Here is a 20,260-nt window from a genome sequence, read left to right on the forward strand (position 1 = left end):
TCACTTGGTCTGCATGTTCAGGTTCCATCTGTAAATATAGGTCTGAGAAGAAACTAGCCAGAAGAGAAGGAAGCAGGAGGGACAAGGCACATTAAGTGACTTGTGGGTCTACTGCCTTTTTCATTTAGGTTCTGGGCACCAACCCCAGTGTTCATTTTCAAAGCTACACAAGCATCATGACCACCACATGCTCAGATGTGATGCTGGAGCCTGTGAGTTTGAACAGTGCAAGAGGCAAAAGAACATCTGAGAGTCCTCGCTGAAAACAAGAGAATCTCACATAAAGCTCTTCAAATCTTAGCACTAACATTTTTCCTATTCCATACTTGGGGGAAATACTAAGATCCAGAAATATTTGGCATAATATATAAGGAAGGAGGATGTGCATGTGTGTATGCAAAGGACAGGTGACAAGGGAGGGGAGCAAGAAGGAGAAAGCTACCAAAAAGCTTCAGTGTGCTAGTGGAAATAGAGTCTCTTTTATCAAGTAACAAACAGTCCCTACCCCTGTGAGAATGTAAGGTAATATTATTTGGCCAACGTCATGAATAGAAATCTATTCATTATATATCGTTTATTTAGGATGATCCATTTCAATATATGCCTTTATGGCCTCCAAGTGAGGCATCTGATATATACTGTGCACAAAGTAAGATCCTTTAGAACAGTTATGCACAATATATGCACTATTAAATTTATACATTGGATCTCAGCAAGTGATTGATAGGAGAAAAAAAAGGTTGGACGAGGCATGTTGGGTGAAGAGACCAAGTTTCTTTAACACACAGTAGATACACATCTGGTTTGACTAGCAACTGCAGCCTATGCAACATTGGCAGTGGTGCTGCTGAGGTGATGGAGCTATTTACATTAACTACTTTAGGACAACACAAGACAGGTATCATCGAACATTAGGATACAGCTGGAGGGATGTGTGAACCATTCCTGTTTGTAACTTTAGGAAATGGATGTTGATCCTAGGTCATTTTAATATTAGTACTTGAGGAGCAGGTCAAATAATAAGGCAATAAACACAACCTCCAACTAAAATCCTGTTGCAGTCTAGACAGTGAAATGGTACAACATTAGCAAACTTTAGAACTGGGGCACCTGGGTGGCTCACTTGGTTAAGCCTCTGACTCTTGATTTCAGCTCAGGTCATGATATCATGGTTCCTGAGTTGCAGTCCCACACTGGGCTCTGTGCTGGCAGAGCCTACTTGGAATTCTCACTCTCCCTCTCTCTCTGCCCCTCCCCCACTCATTTGTTTCCTTGCTCTCTCTCTCAAAATAAATAAATAAACATTAAAAAAATAAATAAAACGTTAGAACTGCAGCTTTTGTTGGATCCCCCACAGCGTATCTGCTCTCTCCTTCAAATGGACATAGAGACCCTCAGTCATGGTGGAAATTGAATGCACCCGCCTAAGATGCTTCATTATATTTTCTGCCAAATCTGCCACAGTCCAGTGGCCCAGGAGGTGCAGCCTTTCAGCTTGATCACCTCATAGGCACAGTCAACCACTTGTTTGTGAACCTCTTTCTGCGGTTCCTTATCTGCATCAGTGCCTAAGTCAGGTGCAGATTCTTCAGAGAGACCAGCAACCTTTACTCCCTACAGGCACCCCTGAGTCTCCGTGCTCCCCTAGGGCCCACCCATGACAATTAATGGGTGAACTCCCAGCCTTTTCCCCATTAGGTAGCAGAACCAGGCTGAATCCAGATTGCAACCACTTCCTATAACGTAGTTTTAGGGGAAGCCACTTATCTTCCAAGCCATAGAGGTCAAGATATCCACTGGATTGGAAATAACAAGCAACCTGCACTTTGGACTGTATTTTATAGTATAAGGAATGATGAATTTACAGATGTTCACATTAGGATGGACCACTTTAAGATGGCTTTCTCCCTCTTGCTGATGTGCCCCAGCTGTGATAATAACGAGCTTGGAGTTTTCACTCATGTTACACCCTTTGCCTGTGACAATTTTTGGTGTTCATCCATCTATGGAACTGGTATCGTGGATCCAGTGATGAATAAGATGCAGGGGGTCCCTGCCTTTGGCAGGTAAGTCACATTAAGCTTAGGGAGTGTTGGGGCACCTGAGGTCAAAAGAAAATAATAAACTAAATGTAATGGAAAATTTTATGTGTCAATGTAGCTGGGCCACAGTGCCCAGATATTTGGTCAAACATTATTCTAGATGTTTCTGAGAGTGATTCGGATGAAATTTCCATTTAAATTGGTGGATTTTGAATAAAGTAGACTGTCCACCATAATGGGTGGGCCTCATGCACTCATTTCAAGGCCTGACCTTCAGAACAAAAGACTTACCTCCTCTAAGCAAGAGAAGAACCCTGTGGCATATGGAAATTTTGAACTGCAGCATAGGCTCTTCTCTGGGTCCCAACCTGCAAGCCCACCCTGTAGATTTTGGATTTGCCAACCTCTAATATTACATGAGCCAATTCCTTAGAAGAATCTCATATTAAATATATATATACAAGGATGTGCGCGCACACACACACACACACACACCCTATTGATTCTGTTTCTCTGAAGAACCCTGACTAGTATAATAAACTAAACCAAAAAAAATAAAGCAGGTATTCAGTTGTACTTCTGATGTTATGAGGAAGACTTTACAGACTTTCAATTAAATCTTCTAGAAGGAGCCAGCTTGTTGGGGTCCAGCAGGGAGACTGCCAAAAAGCAACTTTCTGCTAAAGGTGCTGAAACAGTAACAGTAGATGATCCACCTGCCAAGGAACTGATGAGTTATTTCAGGAGGATGGGGCATTTCTTAGGGGAACTACCCCTCCAGCTCTAGCAGATAGCCTCGAAAACACGGAGTTTATCTACCATGGATTGTTTTATTATTTTAAAAAAGATTATATATTTCATTAGAGAGAGAATAATAGTCTTCCAAATTTGGAAGCCTAGAAATTGTGGAAGCCCAGAAATTCTGAGAAAGAGGGTTCCAGCTAGAAATTCAGCAAACTAGCAGCGTCCAGGTATGCTTGATTAATGAGGCCTACTCTGTGGCAGACACTGTATGTGGAGCTGAGGAAGAGGTATATAAAGGATACAGTGTTTAGTGAGCATAAAACTTTCTTAGAGAAAAAAATGTGCAAATATCCAAATGTTCAAGAGTTTAAATATAAGACAGCAATATATGACAATATATCTACCAATATATGAATCTCAGGTGAGTGATTTAGAAAAGAAGGTCAAAGAAGGTCAGGAACAGCTCTCTCGGGGCTATTGTGCTCTGGAGAAAGTGGAGCTTAGCCATAGCCTTAACCTTAAATGGAACTTGTGCTATCATGGGCTGATGTTTACATTGAGATGGACATACAGGATAGCCTTTCAACACAATATGACTTGACACGTATGTGCACATATAAAAGTATGTTGTTATATTTTAAAGTAAGTTTATATTCATACTTAATTTTATATAAATATATATGATTTCGTTATGTGGTGGTTGCCAAAATGTGGTAGAAGTAAAACAAAAAACTATGCCAGTAGCAAAAGGCTATCCTAGTTCCTGGTTGAATTAAAACCATATTGTAAATTAAAATAATATTTTGATATAGTATTTGTATTTGTTTCCTACTTCCTCCTGACATCCTTATGATTGAGGATGAACGGATGATTAGGAACATTTTATGTTTTGTAAATTGCCATGGAATATTAACTAAATTTTGTCTGAAGACATAAATTATTACTTTACCTAGAAATATTCTTAAGTTATTATTGCAGATGGTGGGCAGCTTATAGGGAGTCTAAATATTGCAAAACAGATACCAGAGCTGCAGCCGCAAAGTCCAGACCCTATATCTTGTACCCCTGATGCCAGCTCCCCCACCCAACCACGTGCACTCCCAGTTCTTTTTGGTTCTAAGTCCAATGGGATAATTCTCAAGGATCCGTTAATTCAGAATCTTTTTTTTTGAGTTTTTATTTAAATTCAAGTTAATTAACATACAGTATAACATTAGTTTCAGGTGTAGAATTTAGTGAATCATCACCTAAATACAATACCAAGTGCTCTTTTTTTAAGAATTTTTTTAATGTTTATTCATTTTTGAAAGACAGAGACAGAGTACAGCAGGGGTGGGGTGGAGAGAGGGGGGGAGCACAGAATCAGAAGCAGGCTCCAGGCTCTGAGCTGTCAGCACAGAGCCTGACGCGGGGCTTGAACTCACGGACCGCGAGATCATGACCTGAGCCGAAGTCGGATTCTCAACTGACTGAGCCACCCAGGCGCCCCACCAAGTGCTCTGCACAACAAATGCCTTCCTAGTACCCATCACCCATTTAACACATCCTCCACCCACCTCCTCTCCAGCAACCCTCAATTTGTTCTCTATAGTGAAGAGCCTGTTTTCTGGTTTGCTTCTCTTTTGTTTCCCTTGTGTTCATCTGTTTTGTTTCTTAAATTCCACATGTGAGTGAAATATGGTATTCATCTTTTCTGACAGGCGTATCTCACTTAGCCTAATACTCTGTAGCTCCATCCACATCATTGCAAATGGCAAGATTTCGTTCCTTTTTTTGACTGTATAGTATTCCATCGCATGTATACACCATGTCTTCTTCATCCATTCATCAGTTTGATGGACATTTGGTCTCTTTCCATGATTTGGCTATTGTTGAAAGCACTGCTATAAACATTGGGGTGCATGTGCCCCTATGAATCAGCACTCCTGTATCCTTTGGGTAAATTCCTAGCAGTGCTATTGCTGGGTCATAGGGTAGATCTATTTTTAATTTTTTGAGGAACCTCCACACTGTTTTCCAGAGCATCTGCACCAGTTTGCATTCTCACCAACAGTGTAAGACAGTTCCCTTTTCTCCACTTCCTCTCCATCTGTTGTTTCCTGAGTTGTTACTTTTAGCCACTCTGGCAGGTGTAAGGTGATATCTCAATGTGGTTTTGATTTGTATTTCCCTGATGATGAGTGATGTTGAACATCTTTTCATGTGTCTGTTGGCCATCTGGATGTCTTCTTTGGAAAAGTGTCTATTTGTGTATTCTGTCCATTTTTTCACTGGTTCTTTATAGATTTTGGGTACTAACCCTTTATCCAAGATGTCATTTGCAAATATCTTCTCCCATTCTGTCAGTTGCCTTTTAGTTTTGTTGACTGTTTCCTTTGCAGTGCAGGAGCTTTTTATCTTGAGGTCCCAATAGTTCGTTTTTGCTTTTATTTCCCTTGCCTTCAGAGACATGCTGAGTAAGAAGTTGCTGTGGCTGAGGTCAAAGAGGTTGTTGCCTGTTTTCTCCTCTAGGGTTTTGATGGCTTCCTGTATTACGTTTAGGTCTTTCATCCATTTTGAGTTTATTTCTGTGTATGGTATAAGAAAGTGGTCCAGTTTCATTCTTCTGCATGCTGCTGTCCAGTTCTCTCAGTACCATTTGCTAAAGAGATTGTCTTTTTTCCACTGGATGTTCTTTCTTGCTTTGTCGAAGATTAGTTGGCCGTACATTTGTGGGTGCAATTCTGGGTTCTCTGTTCTATTCCATTGGTCTATGTGTCTGTTTTTGTGCCAATACCATACTGCCTTGATGATTACAGCTCTGTAATAGAAGCTAAAGTCTGGGATTTTGGTGCCTCCTGCTTCAGTTTTCTTTTTCAACCCTACTTTGGCTATTTGGGATCTTTTGTGGTTCCATACAAAATTTAGGATTCTTTTTTCTAGCTTTGAGAAGAATGTTGGTGCAATTTTGATTGGGATTGCATTGAATGTGTAGATTGCTTTGGGAAGTATTGACATCGTAATAATATTTGTTCTTCCAATCCATGAGCATGTAATGTTTTTCCATTTCTTTGTGTCTTCTTCAATTTCTTTCATAAGCTTTCTATACTTTTCAGCATACAGATCTTTAACATCTTTGGTTAGGTTTATTCCTAGGTATTTTATGGTTTTCAGTGCAATTGTAAATGGGATCGGTTTCTTGGTTTCTTTTTCGGTTGCTTCATTATTGGTGCATAGAAATGCAAAGTGTTTCTGTACATTGATTTTGTATCCCGCAACTTTGCTGAATTCATGTATTAGTTCTAGCAGCTTTTTGGTGGGGTCTTTTGGGTTTCCCATGTAGAGTCATCTGCAAAAAGTGAAAGTTTGACTTCTTCTTTGCCAATTTGGATGCCTTTTATTTCTTTGTGCTGTCTAATTGCTGAGGCTGGGACTTCCAATACTGTGTTAAACAACAGTGGTGAGAGTTTGATGATGATATTAGCTGTGGGCTTTTCATACATGGCTTTTATGATGTTAAGGTATGTTTCTTCTATCTCAACTTTCTTGAGGGTTTTTATTAGGAAAGGATGCTGTATTTTGTCAAATGTGCATAAATGTTCTAAAGGATCTTATTTTGTGTGTTATATATGTCAGAAAGTAGTGTACATTGTCACATGATGTAAAAAGGAAGATCTACATATCAACAATGTAACCAACTATGTACATGTCATACCAACTAAAATTCCAAATAAACTTTGAATGATGAAAAAAAATATTGTGAAACAATGACTCCTAATCTTTAATTATCTTTCTTTAAATTCTGCTGGAAAACACTTGTTTATAAATAAATCTTCAGTGGGCACCTGGGTGGCTCAGTTGGTTAAGTGTCTGACTCTTGGTTTTGGTTCAGGTTCCTCATGGTTCCTGGGATCGAGTCCTGCATTGAGCTCTAGGCTGACAAGGCTAAGCCTGCTTGGGATTGTCTCTCCCTCTTTGCCCCTCCCCTGCTTGCGTGTGTCCCCTGCCCCAAATAAATAAACATTAAGATAGATAGATAGATAGATAGATAGATAGATAGATAGATCTTCCCATTTTAAATACTACCCCCCCCCCACACACACACACAATATTGGAAATGAAGTGAGTGGATAGCAAGAACTCTTGCTTGATGTCAGCTGAGCAATCTTTCACTATGCTACTACAAATGCCATATTGCTTTTCAAAGATCCCTTATGAATTGGGATTTGAGCTGATCCTGGGCATAGTTTCTTTCAGTCATTCTTTGCCTTGTGCTCTGTTCCAGGCAGGTAGGCATAGGATGCTGACCCCTGTAGACTGCATTTCAAAGCCCTCTGTACCATCTGGTTTCTGGCTAAGTTTGATCAAGGAGGACACTGGCTGTCAGGGGTAGAAAAGTCAGGGAACTATTTCTCCTCTTCTCTGTGTGCCTCAAGTCATTGAAACACAAACCTCAGCATTATAAATCTTCCCATTTTTCACTTTTGCCTTATGGACAAATGCTCTCTGGAATACTCACTACTAGAAGGGAAGGTGAAACTTTCTTCTTAAAATTAAAATAATGATAATAAATAAACAAGGAAAAATAAAACAAATCAAATAAAAGTAATGAAAACTGAAGTCTGGATAAGAGACCACAGTCTGCAAACAAAATGCCTAGACTTAATGCATTTTGTTAGCAAACTACAAAGAGTCCTTAAGAACCGTGGAAATGGTTGGAGGTAGCAATCAAAATTATCTTTAAGTCTTCTTACCAAATCATTTCTATTGGGAGCTACTCTAAAGCTAGCAGAGTTTAATTTCTATTTTTAAATGTTCTTACAATAATGAAACTACCTTTTCTGTGAGAGACTAAGAAAGAGTGTTCAAAGATGTTTAGTTGTTGGTAGTGCCATAAATTCCAAAGAATGCATTGGCCATATTCAATAAACAGATTATTTTGTGAAAGAATAGCATGATTCTCCATTATCACAGTTGATGTAACTAGTCATAGACCTCTCTCTCCTATCAATCACAAACTTCACTCTTTTTCTCCCTGAAGATATGTACAGCTCCCAAGTTTTCTGTTTCTCTTATAGTTTATGTTTACTCAGCAGGGTATTTATCATTGGTACACTTTTTCTATTCTTCTTTGGCTATTTCTGGTTGAATTATTTTAGCTTTTTGGAACTATGAAATTCCTTTAGGAAATAATTATTGATCTCCTGTTAGAGCATGAAGATGACTCTCAAGCACCTTTTCCTAGAACTTTTGTGAAACACTAAAGGAAGCAAGGTTACAAACCCCAGCTGAAATCGAAAACCAAACAAATAGTTGACTATATCCTGACAGGAATCACTGGGGATATCACTCCTTAGACTATGGGAAAATAGTTCAACTACTGTGAGTTCTAATTTTAATTTTTACATTCCCAAAGCACCAATATTTAGTCACTGAGCATGTGAGTCAGCATTAAAGGGTTTGAGATCAGTTCTTAATTAACATATTTTTTCTATGATATCCTACCTATCTGGAAGGATTCATATGCAATGCAAAATGCCTTTGATCCTTCAGACCTATCCTGCCTTAAATAAACTAAGTTGAGGTGTTATCTTTTGTGAAAAGATAACACCACCACCTACCACAACTTTTTTTTCCTTTATGTAGAGATGGTATAATTTTCCCATGAGGTATAAGGTCTAAGTTTGATGTTTTACAAAAAAAGACTTCAAATTTAGAGTTCAGGAAAAATTACATGCTTCCTGGGATTTTTGATTATGAGGAATAACGAAGGAAGGACTGACCTTAATTATAGGTCTGAGGAAGAAATACTGTTTAGTCACAGGTTGTCCTAGGCATTGGAAAAAGCAAAACAAACATTCAGTCTATCAAGTGAACCCAAATAAGTGTTGATATGTATAAATAAGGATCTTGGACTGTAGACCACCTACGGTTTTCTACTAGATCTAAAAAACTGTGATTGTAATAATGTTGTTTTATAGTCTCTGATCTTGTGATGTGGAGCCCTTAATGAATCTATACTTATTCATCCCTTTCTCTACATTTCTGTCATTTCATTTAGAAAAGATAATTATAAATGTTATTTTCTTGAGAAATTTCATTCTCCATCTTTTTTTCTACTTTGTGATAGAAGTCATTGATGCCATAGAAATTCTCTGGGGATATTATGGATATTCCTCAATGTTCTGTGTCCCTCATCAGGGCATATAAATGTTGAATTAAAGAAATGGCTTAGACTTCTGCTTCCAGTTAGGATGCAGAAGGACGCAAAAGACCTTTGCTTTGACAGTAATTATGAGAAAAGAACCAGACAATATAAAAGCCATACTTCTCTATGAGCCCAGTAAAGAACAGTGGCAGCAAAAAAGGCTTGATAAACTACATTCCAGAGAGAAATGAGCTCATCACAAGTGAGTAGCAGATGGCAGCAGCTTCTGTCAGAGATAGGAAGACTTTGTTGGGGTGAGGAGAAATAGCCACCCCTTGGATGACTGGGCTAGTGAGCAAAGGACAATCACATGGTCCTGGGCATTTACACAGTGATTGGACCTCAGGGTCAAAAGTGAATCCAATATACCTGAAACTGTGGTCAACCCCTCCCAGCTCAAGATCAAAAGGCTCCAGTGGTCTTTCATTCACAATGTTTGGAAATCTCTCTCTTCTCTCTCCCCCCACCCTCTCTCTGTTGCTCTCTCTCAAAAATCTGAGGAAGTAGAAAAATGTGATAAGATAAAATTTAGATGACATAGAAATAGACTCAGAGATAACCTAGTTACTGAAATTAGTAGATAGGAACTTTAAAACAACTATTATAAATTTGTCAAAGAATTTATAAGAAAATGCATATTGTGGGTAAAGAAATGGAATCTTCTCTCCATTTTCTATGAAAAATGAAAACACCATAAAATAACCAAATAGAAATTCTAAAACTTAAAAATGCAATATCTGAAGTCAAAATTTATTGGATGGGCTTAACAGCAGGTTGGATATTGCAGAAAAAAGAATGAATGAATTTCAAGCAGGTCCATAAAAATTACCCAAACTGAAATAAAAATGAAAAAAAAAAAGGTTTTTAAATCAGAAGATCTTTAACTGTGAGATAATATCACACAAATATAATTGGAGTCCCAGTAGGAGAGAAAGTGGGTCAGGAAAAAAAAATTTAAGTAGTTTTTTGTCATAGCAACAAAGTGCTCATTTCACAGTGGTATCTCTCTCCTGCTTTCTAACTGCTCTCTCCCTTCCACCTCTCCCTGGGATAGAACTGGTGAGGATATTTGGGCAGTGTTGTTGGTTTAAAGCATGGCTAGTCCTGAATTCCAATATTTAGGTCAGAGTAAGCTTACTCTAAGACTCAAGGTGTAGTAACTGCTGAATGCATGGAAGACAATGAGCCAGTAAGTACCAAGTAGTTATAAGTATTGTGTCATTCTATTTGTTTAGTCCGAACATGATAAAACCCAAATTCTGAATCTCGGGGGGAAGTGTAGGTTGGGGAGGAGGGCATGGAAACTATCTTAAACATTAACATCTCATTTAATCAGTTTATAAATAATCCCTCTGTTTTCTCTGAATGACATTTTTTAAAAATGTTTATTTATTTTTGAGAGACAGTCAGAGTTCAGGGAAGGTGCAGGGAGAGGGAGACGGTCCAAAGCAGACTCTGTGCTGACAGCAGAGAGCCCAATGTGGGGCTTGAACTCACAAAGTATGAGATCGTGCCCTGAAGTCTGAAGCTTAACTGACTGAGCCACCCAGGCACCCCTCTGCATGGAATTTTTAAAATATAAAACTGAAACCACTGAAGGGAAAGGAGCAGTGACATAGCAAGTAAATCTGGAAATGCTCCTTTTAATAACTTATTCTGCCCAATCTTAACAGGTAATGAAATGGAAATGACCAGGTGTGGAGAGGCTAAGTAGTCTAAAAAGTCAAAGTTCATCTATGAAGTGCCTTGATGGATGTGGTTGCACTGGATGAGGCTTAAACACTACCTCTAAGTCAGCCAATAGGCCCCGAAAGGGTGTTGAGAAACCCCTGTTCTTACTAGAAGATTCACATAGGGTGGGGGATGTTCTGTCCACACTGGCAGGAGCAGGAGGGGCAGCAGTTACTGGGAAGCTACTGTGACATGTCTGCATCTCCTGCTGGCACCTGTCAAAACTCTGAATAAACAAGGCTACAGGAAAGGAAAAAGATCAAAGATATTTTAATCTTGTATAATTATAAGAAGACTAAATGGGAAAATGCATATTTCATTCCATATTTCACATTTCCCATCTTGTCAGCCAGTATTTAACGATCCTTTGGCACAGTAGCCTCACTTTCCTGTGTTTTTGAAATTTTCTGATTATAAATTGTATCATTATATAAGGGTTACCTGTTATTTTGGAATACTCTTGCTTAATGGAAGAATGACTGGAGGGAAACTTTTGATACTAATTGATTTGACCGGTGATTTTAGGTGATCTCTGGATGTGACATGTTCTTGGGCAAATGGGGATAAGAATCAAAAAGAACAGCTGTGGAGTTTGCTGAGGATGGCGATACACCACAGAACCTTAGAGACCATGTAATTCTCCTGAAACACCACTCCAGAATGACATGAAAGACCAAAGGTGCAAGTGAGGCTGGAACAAGGGGTTGGAGACTTCTTGGTGGGGGTGGGGGTGGAGGATGGGGGAATGAATGGATTTTTTTTAATGAATGAATGAATTTAACTGAATGCCTACAGAGTTGTGTGGAAAATAGGGATAAAATTAAGAAAGAGAGAAAGAGAGAGAGAGAGGAAGGAAGGAAGGAAGGAAGGAAGGAAGGAAGGAAGGAAGGAAGGAAGGGAGGGAGGGGAACCCACTAGTAAAATTCTAGGAGTTACTTGAACAAATTCTATGTAAGGTTACTTTCAGCTTATGTTTGAATAATAGCTGCCTGCTTCTCCTTCTGAAAGGCTTCTGAGACTACATTCTATGCCTTTCCCTTTTGGACTCTTAGATTGCCCTGAAGAAACAGTCTTTGCTTTTTCAAAAGCTATGGTGAACACGTCTCCTTTTACTTTCAAACTGAGATGAGAAAAAATTGAAAAGCCTAGGATTACTTCCCTTCCCCCACCACATCCCTTTCCCTAGTATAAGCAATTGCCACGTCTAATTCTGCAGTTAGAAGCACACATCCACATCTTATCATGATCTTACTTTCATTGTGAAACCTCACAAGCATTGTTTCCTCACAAGAGAATGCGAGACTGAGAATTTTCTACTATATATCTGACCAAAGAACAGCTCAGAAAGTAAATTGCCTCTTTTCTAGGAACACTGACAATCCTAAAGTGTTAAATTAATTCCCAACAGGATCACACTTGACTCAAGATTCTGCTTGACTCTCCATGGGGTTAAAATAAGATTGAATTCATCTTGAAGGAGTCATAGTAAGAAAGTTTTGAAATGATTATTAACCCAGCTGAGACAGCAACTCTATTTTGTTCAAAGCATATAAACATAATACCCAGTGTTGCCATTACCCCCCAAAAGTGCTAACCCAATGTTAAATTACAAGCGCTGGTAGAAAAATTGGGGAAGAGTAATAAAAGTCTTTAAGGATTTGCTTCCTCTTTAGGCAAATTAATAATGGCCATGGGAAAATAAAGCGATTTGAGGAGAGGAGCTGGCTGTGTACCAGCTGCTGCTGGAGTCAACTAATTTTTTTTTTTTAATTTTTTTTTTAACGTTTATTTATTTTTGAGACAGAGAGAGACAGAGCATGAACGGGGGGAGGGGCAGAGAGAGAGGGAGACACAGAATCAGAAACAGGCTCCAGGCTCTGAGCCATCAGCCCAGAGCCTGACGCGGGGCTCGAACTCACGGACCGCGAGATCGTGACCTGGCTGAAGTCGGACGCTTAACCGACTGCGCCACCCAGGCGCCCCTGGAGTCAACTAATTTTAACATTCTACTGGATATCTCACTAGATACACATGCATGAACAAGAAGGGCTTCAACACTTTACAATTAGACTTTTAAATTATTTTCTAAGATGCAGTTGTGGGTGCAAGTTGATGAATGCATAAAGGAAGTTGAGAAGCAAATTTCCAGCTAGGTTTCATACAACCAACTTCAACATCCTCTTTGATGTGTCACAGACACTGCATCCAGTGCTCCTCCTCAGTGAAAAGACTGGGCTGTCCTCAGAAAGGAAGAGTAATTGCTGCTGTCAATTGAATAACCTGTCTCTCCCACTAGACTGTGAGCACCTCCCGGGCAGGGACCGGGTGTTTTACTTTTGTATCCACAGGACCTAGCATAGAGCCTACCATCTGGTAGGTAAATGCTCAGGACACGTTAGTTGAATGGATAATAAGAAGGAGGCAATAACCATCACACCGTGTTTGATGGTGGTGCCTAGTGACTCCTTGGGCCCTGAATTTTTCATTATTAATCTCTTCTTTGAATGAAAATATTAATGGCAGTCTTCTGATAGATAGGAAAGCAGAACAAATGCAGAGACCTCCCCAACTCAACATTATAGAGACGTTAGCTCTTCCCAAGTTAACTGCAAAACTTACAACAATCCCAATAAAATACCAACAAGCATTCTTATGAAGTTAGAGAAGTTGATATTAAAATTCATGTGAAAAATAAACAAACAAAAGTAATCAGGAGAGCACTAAAAAAGGAAACTGTAAGGGAAACTAACTTTACCTAAAGCACACCATAAAGTTTCTATGATTTCAATATTATGGTACTAGCACATGAATAGACAATTAGACCAAAAAAAGAAAAGAAATGGATCCAAAGATATCTGAAAGTTTAGTGCACGATAAAGGTTCACCACGAATTACTGGGGCAAAGATTGACCTTTTATTTTATTATTTTATTTTTTATGTCATTTTATTTTTTTAATTGACTTTTTAATAAATGGTAGCAATGTGGCAAAAGATGAAATTAGATCCATACCTCACTCTGTACATAGGAGTAAACTCCAAATAGATCAGGAATATTAGTGTAGTATATGAAACCATAGAAGTATTGGGAAAAAATGAATGAATTCCTCTTTAACTTCAGTGTAGGAAAAGGCTTTCTAAATATGGTTCAAAATCCAGAAGCAATAAAAGGAACTGCTGATAAATGTGGCTATAAGAAAAAAAATTAATTGAATGGCAAACACCATAAAGTTAAAAGGCAACTAACTGGAGAAAATATTTATAATATATACCTCAAATAAAAAGTAAAATCTCCAATATACAAGAACTCTTAAAAACTGTGGGACTAAGGACCAAAACCCAAAGGAAAATGGTAAAAAGATATGAATAAACGATTCACAAAAGAAGATATACAAATGGCCCCTTAAACATATATAAAGACACTTAAATTCCCTCAGAACTAAAGAAATGCAAATTCAAGCAACACTGAGTTACCATTTCCCACCTATCAGACTGGGGAGAATCTAAAAGTATTACAACACGTTCTATTGACCAGGCTGTAAGGAAAGAGTCATTCTCTCACATTACCAGGAATGCAACTGGAACAAGTCTTCTGGGTGGGGGATTTGGAATTATGTAACAAATCTATATATGCACTTATCCAGCGGGTACAAGAGAATGTTTGAGTAAACTGTGACATATCCACACAATGAAGTACTATGCAACCATATAAAAAGGAATGTGAACAATCACTATGAACTGATATGAGGTGATTTCCAGGATATATTGCTAATTACAAGAAACAAAGTGCAAAAGGTTATCTACTGTGTGTTATCTTCATTAAGCAATAAGAGAAAATAAGAAAGATGCAAAAAGAAATATAGGAAGAACAAACCACAAAATTTAAGGAGAATTCTCATCCACAGTGGCTAGGTGGGAATGAGGTAGAAAGATTGGGGAGAGTATAACTATTTGTGTATTTCTGAGTTTTTGAACCATGGTAATGTTTCATATAGCCAAAAACAAATAATGAATATCAACCAGGGCGATGGGGGAACCCAAATGGAATCCAAAGAGAGTTAATCTAAATGTATTAACAGCGAATAACATAACTACACTGAAGAAGTTGGTGAAGAAAAGAACTAAACTAAGTAATTTTGAAAAATAATAGTTTATTATGTATATAAGGCTGAAGAAAAAAGACACAGATATTTGCATTCTCTTTATTAAACTTGGTTTCACAAGGTATGGGCAATTCTGAAACTGTATTTATATATTCTAGAATTAAGCAAATAATAAATATATTTGGAATAATAAAACCCAGATTTCTTACAATATTTACTAAGAGTGAAGCTAGAGCCCTATCTATATTGCTTTTAATGTAGTCCATAGTTCTGAACTGTTAATCGTTATGATTGACCTTCTAGCAAATATTCTAAATTAGTAAAACTACATATGAATGGATGGCATCTCCCTTCTAAGGAAGTAAAACCTCACAGCTGGCATAATTATTTCCAATATAGGTTTGAAATTCAGCCATACAAGAAGGATATCTTGCATTCTCAGAGAAGTAGGTTTTATGATTAAACAGTAATAACAGTTACCATTTATTAAGCATGATTGTGTGCCAGATACTCAGCCATATGCTTTTCACACAGTATTAATTTAACTGTATTTAATGGCATTGTTCTGCTGTTTACAGACCAGAACATGTTTACATATTGGAAAGTGGAGATGAAGTAACTGCCCAATGTAACTTCAAATCTGTCTAATGTCAGAGCTCTCAAATAGAGTCCTCATGTCATGTTCTCCAAGTCCACCAAGAGAATTCCCTGATTCCTGTGCTATTGCTTTATCTCCCCACACTCTGCTGTCTTATGACCAACACATAACAACAGCAACTATAGATGCTCAGCATCCATCAGGAAAAGGACGGGTCATAGTGATTCATTTTCCTTACCTCGATGGTGCCTTAGGTTACCTCTCTTTGTGATCTTATTTGGCACCTTATATTTTCTAGAACTCAATTCATTTAACGTATCCTTTAAAGGAAAAGACAACACAATGGGAAAAAGTATTTTTAAGATTCTACCAAAAGATTTCAGAAACTGGAAAAGATTACATCTTTTAGCAGAAGGTTTATTTTTAAAGTTTACCCAGGCTCTGAACTTAGAATTGCATTAACTATAATCTAAGAATCCCTTAAATGCTGGATTCTCAGAGGTGAAAGTTCTTCTGTCACCCAGGGGCCAAGGATGAAGGGAAGAAACCTGCTTTCTTTGCTCATTTCAACCTCTTGGGCAATTCCCTTCAACTCTTCACCCTCTCTCTCCTGTCACTTTCTGGGATACATGAGATCTGCCAAAGAAAAGTCAGGTGAGTTTTCTTTGATTCACAGGTTATGAGGAGAAATTCAAAGTTGAAAATTGTTTAAGCTCAAGAAAAAAAACACATAAATAAGAAGCCAAGTGTTGACAACAGAGAGAAAGTGCTCTGCTTGGAAGAACTCCTGCATACCATGTTCAGTAAAGTCCCCTCTCCTCCCACATTATTCTTTTACGACAAATAAGCACACTCATTCCTAAACTGTGGTGTGCCCTGTACCACACCCACAGCTGTGTATCCAGCCACTCTACTCAACCCCTCCATTCTGTGTTCTCCAGGGGATTATCCGGCCTTTCCACCAAAACAGCAGTGGCTCTAAAAACTGGAGAGGTTTACCAGAAATGGCAACAGGGAAATTTAAGCACTACCAAAAAGAATTCTTCCATGACCAAGATTCATGGAAAAATATTTAAGATCCAGTAAATGGCTTCCATATTTTACAGACCATTCAGACCTAAAATTCTAAGAAAAATAAGGAAACATGGGATTTTGTTACAAATTCTATATAACTGCTGATAGATGATGTTCTGCCAAACATACCTATTGATATGAATTAAATCTGGACTTGGGAAAATATTTTTTATTTAAGAGTCTGTCATTGCTGTGGGTTTGTGGGGAGCTATGTAGAAACTTCAGATTGGTCCAATTTACTTTGAATCAGAAACATATTCTGAAATAGGACTTGTCAACTCATTTTTCAAAGGTGTTGATTTCCTCTTTCATTTTAATTTCAAGATTATGCCATCAGAAAATTATCAGTGCTATTCATTTAATGCCCTACCTTAGTATAAAATAGATCTCAGGTAGTTTATGGACTTACATGCAGCACAATGAGATTTTTTTTCTAAAGATAGAGAAATAAGAGCAAAGTGAAAGGAAAAAAAGAAAAGCCCGGGAGAGTTAGTTCACAGAAAGGCATGCCCCAAGTTCTGCATAGGGATAAGGGAAACCACATTATAAGTTCTGGATTCCCCAGTTGCCCAACCTAGAATGGGGACATAGCTATGGAATTCACATTGTCCATAACAAGGGGTGAGGTGGAAAATACTTAACAAAGGAAACAGGTCAGGCCCTAATCAACCTGATGCTAACCTTAAAAATACAGTGTAATTTTATGGTAATGAATGTTAACTAGACTTATTGTGGTAATCATTTCACAATGCATACAAATATCCAATCATTCATTACATTATATGCCTAAAACTAATATGTTATATGTCAATTATACCTCAATTAAAAAAATAAAATAATAAAAAAATGTAGCACAGCATCTCAATACATAGTATTTGGCAATAAGAAATGCCATCCCCTTGACTTTGCCATCTTTAAATTAAAATTATCTAAGTACCTGTTCAGCAAAAGATTCCTGGATAAATCAAACCTGTTGCTTAAAATAAAAATATGGTTTATTTTTTCTTTGTTTCTTATGCTTTAAAATAGAAATTGGGCAGGACTTCTGTTAAAATTTAGATTTTTGACTTCTTTTTGTTGATATTTTTAAGTTAAAAGTAGGAGAAAAATTTCCAAATATGTCTACTGGTATTATTTCCTCTTCTATATCTCACATATACTCAGACTGCCAGAGAGTTTATTTTAGGGCAAGATTTTCCTCAAACTGAATCCAGTGAGGACATCTTTGGCCTACAAACACTAGAATGTTACAAACTTGGGGAAGGTGAGTTCTATGAAAAAAATACTTGATTAAGTATTAAACAAATGTGTTGTCCTTGATCTCCTGGAAAATGGCTTCCATAACAGCTCCTCAAAGAGAAACCAGCAAAGAAGAAAGGGCTGCACCAAAGTGGAAATTCTGCAGAGTAACATAAGGAGGCAGGTTTATTTCTCACATAATTTTATTCTTGGGAAAGGGCAGGAAGAAAAGCATTGGGAATAAAGTATGGGTCTTACCCTAATCTCCCCTTGACTTCTCAAGGAAACCATTTTTTAAATTTTAATGGTGGATGGGCAGAGAAGGGGGAGTGGGAAGGGGGTTGGGGGGGGAGGGAGAGAGAGAGAGAGAGAGGGAGGGAGAGAGAGGGAGGGGGAGAGAGAGAGAGAGAGAGAGAGAGAGAGAGAGAGAGAGAAGAAGAAGAAGAAGAAGAAGAAGAAGAAGAAGAGAAAAGAATCTTAATCAGACTCCATGCTCAACATAGAGCTTGATGCAGGGTTTGATCTCACAACCCTGGGATCATGACCTGAGCCAAAATCAAGAGTCTGATGCTCAATCAACTGAGACACTCAGGCACCCTCATGGAAACCGTTTTTTAAGGGAACTTGATTCCAATTAGGTGGAGAGGTTTGAGAAATTTGCCTTTCCTAAGTGTCCCTGCTCCCAGCCAAAAGAAGAGACTTCCCAGATTTTCTTTTTTAAGATTTTATTTTTTTAATTCTTATTTATTAATTTGAGAGAGAGAGAGAGAAAGAAGGAGCAAGGGATGGGCAGAGAGAGAGGGGAGAGAGAATCCCAAGCAGGTTCAGCGTTGTTAGCACAGAACCCAATGCAGAGCTCAAACTCAGGAACCATGAGATTATGACCTGAGCAGAAACCAAGATTGAATACTTAACTGATTGAACCACCCAGGCAGGCTAATATTTTATTTTTAAGTAATCGCTATATCCCACATTGGGCTCAAACCCATGACCCCAGGATCCAGTTGCATGCTCTCCCAACCCAGTCAGCCAGGTGCCTTTTCCCAGATTTTTCTAAATGAAGAATCTTAGGAGCATGACAATCATCTCCAGATTCAACAGTCTGTGCTTACAGACAGTTCTTCCCTCACTATAAAGTATGAGTGACATTAAGGACTTTGACCAACTAATGCAAGCAGACTTAAGTGATCTTTGTTTAGCATGTAATTTTAATCAGATTCTGGGCTTTAATAGGCAATCTTTTTGTTACCGTATGTCCTGGAGGCAACTAACAGACCCTGACAGAAAGGAAGGAACAAAGGAAAAGACGAGGAAGGGTGTGTGACAGTTGAAAGAAAAGAACGGGAGGGAGAACAAAAGAAGAAAAGATGAGAAAGAAAAGAGGTATGCAAATCATACATTTCCTGTGGTGTGAAGATAACTCATGATACTAAGAATATTCCAGAAGAAGGGCGCCTGGGTGGCTCAGTTGGTTGAGCATCCAACTTCAGCTCAAGTCATGATCTCACGGTCTGTGAGTTCGAGCCCCATGGCAGGCTCTGTGCTGACAGCTCAGAGCCTGGAGCCTGCTTCAGATTCTGTGTCTCCCTCTCTCTCTGCCCCTTCCCCACTTGTGCTCTGTTTCCCTTTCTCTCAAAAATAAATAAACCCTTAAAAAAAGAATATTCCAGAACAAATTTTCCATAAAAATGGGATTGGCCATCAATTCTGGACTTCAAGCTGTACTACAAAGCTGTAATCATCAAGACGGTATGGTACTGGCACAAGAACAGACACAGATCAGTGGAAAAGAATAGAGAACCCAGAAATGGAGCCACAAACATATAGCCAACGAATCTTTGACAAATCAGGAAAGAATGTCCAATAGAAAAAAGACATTCTCTTCAGCAAATGGTGTGGGAAAACAGTGACATGCAGAAGAAGAATGAAACTGGACCATTTTCTTACACCATACAGAAAAATAAACTCAAATGGATCAAAGACCTAAACATAAGACAAGAAGCTATCAAAATCCTGGAGAACACAGGCAACAATCTCTTTGACCTCAGGTGCAGCAACTTCTTACTCAACAAGTCTCCGAAGACAAGGGAGATAAAAGCAAAATTGAATTATTGGGACCTCATCAAGATAAAAACCTTCTGCACAGCCAAGAAAACAATCAGCAAAACTAAAAGGCAACTGAAAGAATGGGAGAAGATATTTGCAAATGACATATCTGATAAATGGTTAGTATCCAAAATCCATAAAGAACTTATCAAACTCAACACCCCAAAATTAAATAATCTAGTGAAGAAATGGGTGAAAGATATGACAGACACTTTTCCAAAGAAGACATCCAGATGGCTAACAGTCATATGAAAAAATGCTCAAAGTCACCCATCATCATCAGGGAAATACAAATCAAAACCACAATGAGATACCACCTCACACTTGTCAGAATGGCTAAAATTAACAACTCAAGCAACAATAGATGTTGGAAAGGATGTGGAGAAAAAGGAACCTTTTTGCAATGCTGGGGGAATGCAAACTGGTGCAGCCGCTCTGG

General features: G+C 38.4%; 1 pseudogene; it reads right to left on the reverse strand.

Annotated features, from left to right (window-relative positions):
* Positions 1-1,324: 1,324 nt before the first annotated feature.
* Positions 1,325-1,962, reverse strand: LOC115514950 (annotated as a pseudogene).
* Positions 1,963-20,260: the final 18,298 nt, after the last annotated feature.

The sequence above is a fragment of the Lynx canadensis genome, chromosome B2 (genome assembly GCF_007474595.2).
Source record: "Lynx canadensis isolate LIC74 chromosome B2, mLynCan4.pri.v2, whole genome shotgun sequence".
In the NCBI taxonomy this organism is placed as follows: Eukaryota; Metazoa; Chordata; class Mammalia; order Carnivora; family Felidae; genus Lynx; species Lynx canadensis.